Raw genomic sequence first — 7,797 nt, 5'->3', positions numbered from 1 at the left:
CATCCATATGTACTGCTAGTGTGTCGTCATGTCACTGACCAATTCGTATATCCTCTAGCAGATTCGATTGGATAGACAAGTTAGCCAGCTTGCCTACAACTGTTTCTATTCTGGCACTGATAAGTTCCTGCTGAAGCGGCTTTTCTATTCCGGATAAAGCTACTAAATTCCCATAAATTTTCCTACTAAGCGCATCGGCAACTACATTCGCCTTCCCCGGGTGGTATAGGATTTCACAGTCGTAATCCTTCACTAATTCTAACCACCTACGCTGCCTCATGTTGAGTTCTTTCTGAGTAAAGAAGTATGTTAAAATCTTGTGGTCCGTATAAATCTCGCACCATTCTCCGTAAAGATAATGGCGCCAGATTTTTAATGCAAAGACCACCGTTGCAAACTCCATATCATGAGTTTGATAGCGCTGCTTGTACTCCTTCAATTGTCGTGAGGCGTAGGCTATCACCTTGTCATTTTGCATCCGTATGCAACCCAATCCTTGCTTTGATGCATCGTAGTAGACTACGAACTTATCGTTGGGTGTCGGTACACAGAGTACTGGAGCTGAGCAAAGCTTATTCTTAAGCAATTGGAAGCTTTCTTCACACTTATCATTCCAGTTAAATCTTTTTTGTTTCCGGGTTAGTTTGGTGAGTGGAGTGGATATCTTTGAAAAGCCCTCTACAAACTTCCTATAATAACCTGCTAACCGTAGAAAGCTTCTTACTTCAGATGTGTTCTTTGGTCTGGGCCAATCCTTCACGTTCTCTACCTTTGATGGGTCTACTGCAACTCCGTCTTTCGATATAATGTGCCCGAGGAACGCCACTTGCGAAAGCCAAAATTCGCATTTCTTGAACTTGGCGTAGAGTTGATGCTCCTTCAATCGCGTCCAGATCAACCTCAAATGTTCCTTGTGCTCTACTTCATCCTTGGAGTATACTAAAATGTCGTCGATGAACACAACGACGAATTTATCTAAGTAGTCTTTGAAGACCCTATTCATCAAGTCCATAAACGCGGCTGCTGTATTGGTAAGACCAAAGGACATAACCAAGAACTCGTTATGTCCATAACGAATCCTAAAGGCTATCTTAGGAATATCTTCTCCCTTTACCTTCAGCTGATGATACTCGGACCGTAAATCAATCTTTGAAAATACAGTCGCTCCTCGGAGTTGATCAAACAAGTCGTCGATCCGAGGTAGCGGGTACTTGTTCTTAATCATTACCTTGTTTAGCTCGCGATAGTCTATACACATCCGCATACTTCCGTCCTTATTCTTCACAAATAGCACCGAAGCTCCCCATGGCGAATGACTCGGCCTAATAAAACCCAAGTCTAGGAGTTCTTGTAGCTGCGTCTTTAACTCCTTGAGTTCCGTAGGTGCCATCCGGTATGGTTCCTTAGAGATAGGCTCGGTGCCCGGTACTAATTCTATCATGAAGTCAATCTCCCGAGTTGGCAGTAATCCTAGCAAGTCATCGGGAAATATCTCTGGAAATTCTCGTATAACGCGGACGTCTCCAACCTTAAGTAGTGTCTCCTTTTCCACATTTGTGATGTTGGCTAAGAACGCTTGACATCCTTTCTCCATCATTCTCTGAGCTTTGAGAGATGATACTAACGGGGTGCGTAATCCTGAAGTTTGTCCCATGAAGCATAGTCTCTGGCCGTCAGGAGTCTCAAACATCACCTTCTTGCGTTTACAGTCGATGGTTGCGCCATGCCGTGCTAGCCAATCCATGCCTAGTATTACGTCAAAGTTCTTGATCACTAGTTCTATCAGGTCTCCTTCTAGTTCTATGTCCTCAATCTTGATCGGTACGCCTCGGACTATCCGTGATGATAGAACTACTTTGCCTGAAGGCAAGTCGGTTACAAACCTAGTTCTAAATCTTTCACAAGGTTTGTCTAGTTTTTCTATCATTCCTAACGAGATGTATGAATGAGTGGCTCCCAAATCAAATAATACAGAACATAAGTTATTGAGGATAGAAACCTGACCTGTGACCACCTTATTGCTAACATCAGCCTCTCCTTGGGTTAAGGTAAAAACCCTAGCAAGAACCATCTTGTCGTCCTTCTTTCCTTCTGACTTGCGCTGAGGACAATCTCTCTTCCGGTGCTTTTCCTGACCATAGTTAAAACATTCCTTGGTGTTTGCGCGGCATTCTCCAAGATGTTTCTTCTGGCACTTAGCACATGGCGGGTATTCCACGTAGCCCGGCCTATTTCCCCCATTATTTGTTCGTGCCCTTTTATCGCTGTCAGATTGCTTATTGTCAGGATGCCTTCTCTTCTGACCGTTACCGTTGTTGCCTGACTAATTGTTGCCATTATAGTTGTTGTTCCGACTGGTCTGAGGTTGATTCTATTGTCTAGGTTCAGGCTTACTGGCTTCCTCTTTACTTACATTAGCCTGCAACCTCTCTACTTCTATTGTCGTCTCAAGAACGTCGGCATATGTAGTATTTCCCAGGTTTGCTAAAGTAATGTTCTAGACATAAAGGATCTTCAGCCCTTATGCTGAATAGATTAGAAGATTTTTTAAAAGGACAGTAGTATGATTTAAGACTTGGGTTTGGCCGAACATTATTCAACACCTTTTAAGGGTTGTGAAAATGCTTTGGTTCTTATTCTTCCTTAGACTTTGACATTTGACATCAGATTGGAATAACCCTCTCAATCATTAAAAAAAATTATGCATTCAGCAACATTGTTTTCAGCCAGTTCATTCTTTTTCTGTGACAAATTAAACATTTTAGAGAATGGCTGTGCTCTCATTTCGATATGTCTCTATGCTTTTGGCATGCCATTTTGCTTCATGATCTGATGCTTTTAGAAAAGTAGTTTTTTTTATATGATAAAAAATATATAATCATAAAGACTTGGATCGGTCAACACAATAGAATCTTTTAGGGTGCCTCCAAGGATTATGATTTTTTTTTTGACCAAATTATGTAATCAGCACATTTTTAGTTCCCTGCTCACAAAATTTAATTAGATTGGTTGTCTTTGTTTAAGCTCTTTTTGCCTCTTCCACTCTTTTCATGTTGTGAGTTGAGAACACTCTGCCCTTATCCTCTTGCGCATTATATTAACTTAATGTTTTATTTTAAACTAAATTTGCCATTTATTATACTCTAACTACTTGTTTATATTTTACTAAATGATTACGAATCATTGTACCAAAAGATATGAGCACAAAATTTTGAAATTGAATTGCTATGAAAATGGAGAATATTGGGAGTTTTTGTTTATGTCAGTCCATTAAATCTACCAGATAAGCAACATAAATTACTTAAGGTGCAAGTTAATTAGTCGACTTCAGCAAGTCTTTTACTGCCTAGATATGTGATAATAAATACACTGAATTTGCATCTTGATCATAAAATGTTGTGTGCTTTACAGTTTGTCATGCCAACACTGGGTTGGAGATGGCTTCTTGCCCTGTCTTCGATACCTTCATCCCTTCTCCTTCTATTCTATTGGGTTGCACCTGAGTCACCACGATTTTTATGCTCGAAAGGAAAAATAGATGAAGCACTCAATGTTTTAGAAAAAATAGCAAGAATGAACAAAACCAAGCTCCCTCCTGGTATTCTTGTTTCAGATCACCAAATTGAGCTACAAGAAAAGAATACCCCATCAGAAGAAGAAGATTCACATTTACTGCCGCCCGCAGGTGATGAAACCACAACTTCTAAGAAAGCAGATTCTAAGACGGGCATTTTCATCACTATTAATTCTTCTTTCCCCAAAATTAGTTAGGTCTACCTTGCTTTTATGGTTTGTATTTTTTGGAAATGCTTTTTCATATTATGGCCTCGTGTTGCTGACATCTGAGTTAAATAATGGACATAGTAAATGTTATCCAAACAATTTGCAATCACCAAAGTCAAGGGATGTCAGCTACAGAGATATTTTCATCACTATTTTTGCAGGTACTGCCACTTAACTACCATTGTTTTCTTTCTTCCTATTAGTCATGATCGTTAAATTATGCAAAAGAAAATGTTTATCAACTGCTACAAATTGCTGAGTAACATTTGCATTTAATTCCATGTAGAATTGCCTGGACTTCAAATAGCTGCCTTCAGAGTAGATTTTTTCTTCTATTACAAGGATAGTATTCAAATTTAGATATATGTGGACTCCTAAAACAGTGTTTTTATCAGTGGAGTGACTATTGCAATTTGGCACTTATTAATGTTTTTCCTTAATTTCAGTTGTTGACTAGATGACCATCACTACAAAAAATGAGAGGCCTAAGAGATTTTAGGTATGATCTATCATATAGTTTTGGGACACTAAAATAATATAGTGCATATCACCACGTCTAATACTATACAAATATCACACTTGCATACAAATTTAATACACTAAGCCCATTTGTATTATCATATTGTTTTGGGACACAACAATAATATAGTGCATATCACCACATCTAATACTTACAAACATCACACTTGCATACAAATTTAATACACTAAGCCCATTTGTATTAGTATCTAATAGTGCATAGCACTGCAACAAATACAAATGTCGATATGCTTTGTCTTTTCATGATGAACCAGATTCTTACAGAGGCGAATAGAAGACTGGTTGTCCAAGAAGATTGTTGCCTTTTTCTTTAACATTTTTAGTTACTGCAGTAGTCCTCGGAGGACCATCCCCAGGAGCAACTTGCTCCTCTCTTCTCCACAAACTAACCACCTTTCGAATCTCTCCAATCAGTTTCATTCCCTTGTCAACGAATCCTCCATCAAGGTACCTAAAAAGCTCATTAATTTTACTATTTTCTCTGTAGGGTTTTGCTAGGATTTTAGGTTTGCAGTGGATTTGTCAATCAGAATGTAATTTTTATTTTCTTTTTTCCTATTCAATTTTAATTATTTAAAATATTGTTGTATGCTATTTCAAGATTAAAAAAGTTTAACTTCTCATGAATCAGAGCCTTTATTTGATTAATGTCAATAACAAATTCTGAGGGGAATACTTGATTGGCTTTCTGGGCTTCTTTCAGATTGTTACATTATATGTATATGTGCAGGCTTCATGATTACTACAATGTCTGAAGTACAGTTTTTTAGTTTCTAATTTTTTGTTTTAATGTGTTCGCTTAATTAAATATAGTTTTATGGTTATATTTACAACTTTAGCTTATATAGCTGAGGTTCTTATTAACTTTCATCTTACTTATGTATCTAACCGTTGTATTAGCTTATGTATCTAACCAGTGTGTTTGCTGAAGTTTAAAGGGTTCTGCTTTCAAAATTTAAGTTGTGTTCCGAAATTTTTAAAGCTATCTAATTTATTGAATTTGGGTTTTTTCTTCTTCTTTAGTTGGCTCCTGGCCAGGTGTCTCTATTCCATCTGAGTTCTTCTCCCTTTCAAAGATTTGGTTTTGCTTCTTCTGCGTCCCCCGAGACTTCTGAAAAAGAACATGGGAGTAATTCAGAGAATAATGGAGATGCTAAAGTCTCCAGTTAAGCCGCCTCTGAGCAGAGTGATGTTGCTGATCAGACAAAAGAATCAGGTTCTATATCAGATTCTCAGTCTACTATGTCTAATAATGTGAAAACAAGGAGAAGAACTAAACGGGCAACATTTTCTGATTCAAATTTCGACGAGGATTTGAGTGTAGATGATCTGGTGAAACTTGTGGCTGAGAAGGAAGAGCTTTTGAAGCAGAAGCATAAAGAGATTGAGAAAATGCAAGATAAAGTCCTCAGAAGCTATGCGGAAATGGAGAATGTCATGGACAGGACACGACGTGAAGCAGAGAACTCGAAAAACTTTGCCATTCAGGTTTGGTACCAAAGCTTATTTGCATATATATCTTATTTTCACATTAAAGTTTCCTTGTTCAAAATAGTAGGTTTGGTACGCTTGTTGAAGTCTTAGCTTGACAAATGGCTTGAAATCTTGTTGCAGAATTTCGCAAAGAGTCTACTTGATGTTGCAGACAATTTGGGACGAGCTTCTTCAGTTGTCAAAGAAAGTTTTTCAAAGATTGACACATCTAAGGATTCATCTGGGGCTGCTCCACTTTTAAAAACACTTCTAGAGGGTGTTGAAATGACAGAAAAACAACTTGTAGAGGTAAATGATATCATCTTCACCACAAGACACCTCTCAATATCAAATGATTCATAGATGAAGTTTCTTGTTTTTTACTTTTTATAAGTTCAGGGGACATACTGTTAGATGTTCGAATATTTTGCTTTTCATTTAATTTAAGTCAAACATTGTCAGTAGAGTGCAGCTTTTATATCATAAGGATGGTGAATGAATATTTCTTGAATGAGACACCCATGTTATGGCTAACTAGTAATGTAACTGTATTTATTATTATTGAACTACAATTATATTGAATTTAATTTCTGACTTAGTTTTTTATTTTGTGTTTTGTAGTGTGGTGGGAAAAAAACATATACACTTGGCGAAATTAATGAAATTCGAAATGAATAGGAAACCAAGCTTCTTGAACGGATGAGTCATAGCTAGAGTAACTTTTGAAATCATAATTAAAAAATATACTAATTGTAGTTTTTAGTTAGCACTTACATAGTTATTCCAAGTCTATATTTTGATCTTGCAATTTTTAGATTTTGAACATACTGAGTTATATTGATTTTGTTTGCCTGTTGATTCTATTTGAACTATGTTGTAATTACACAGGAAATTATGAATGAATATAGTATTGAAAATAGAGAAATGAAAAAATTATCATATTTTACATGGGACGTCGGTCTCCACAAAACTGTCGTCTTATGTATTGCAGGGGACGATGTTTACACATAAATTGTCATCTCATGTACTGCAGGAGGATGACACTTGAGTAGGAACTGTCATCTCATTTACTGCAGTGGATGACGTTTACACATAAACTGTCGTCTCATGTACTACAAGAGAGAACGTTTGTATAGGAACTATTGTCTCATGTATGACGGGAGATGACGCTTTTATTTAAACTGTTGTTTCATGCTTTACATGGCATGACATTGCATGGGACGACGGTATTAGAACCGACGTATGAGAGTCCATACAACGGTTTAAAACCATCGTCCCATGTCAATTTTGTAGTAGTGCTAGGTCGAAATTCCCATGGGCTTTAGGCCCGTGAAATTTCTCATTTAATTATAAGCCTGCTGTACTTAAAATCAAGGCTTGTATTATTTTTTATTAATTAATTAATTAAATAATTATTTAAATCATTTATCAAATTAATATTTATAATTTTAATATTGATTTAAACTTATTTATTAATTTAGACACCAATTTGTCTTAATTAATAAATCTGTCATAAAATCTCTTTTCTTCTCTAAAATACATAACTATGTGAAACTATCAAAAATTGACCTAGTCAACTTTGACAATTCTAATTGATGATTAAATAAATTAATTGAGACTATCTAGGTGATTTTATCCAAGGTACAGTGGGGACCATGGGCCTATGAAATCAAGCTCCAATAAGTTATCATAAATGTAACAAATAAATTTACTAACTTATTAATTCCTCGTGACTCTACAAAAGACTCAGAATTGCACTCTTCAATTCATAGAACGCTCTATAGCAATTATAGATACGTTATTAATTATCCATTTTTACAACCATGATTTTCACTCAATCCTCTATAGACGGTCTACAATGAGATGGGACTAAAATACTATTTTATCCCTCATTGTATTTTATCCTTAAAACACATAGTTCCTTGTAAATGACATTTCAGTAACCTAATATTAATTACTTAAACGAGATCTCTATCATTTAGCACATTGAACCAAACTAAA

General features: G+C 36.3%; 1 pseudogene; it reads left to right on the top strand.

The window, feature by feature from the left end:
* The first annotated feature begins 4,197 nt into the window (after positions 1 to 4,197).
* On the top strand, positions 4,198 to 6,483 carry LOC133817770 (grpE protein homolog 2, mitochondrial-like; annotated as a pseudogene).
* The last annotated feature ends 1,314 nt before the right edge of the window (positions 6,484 to 7,797 follow it).

The sequence above is a fragment of the Humulus lupulus genome, chromosome 2 (genome assembly GCF_963169125.1).
Source record: "Humulus lupulus chromosome 2, drHumLupu1.1, whole genome shotgun sequence".
Lineage (NCBI taxonomy): Eukaryota > Viridiplantae > Streptophyta > Magnoliopsida > Rosales > Cannabaceae > Humulus > Humulus lupulus.
This window is presented reverse-complemented; position numbering and strand designations above follow the sequence as displayed.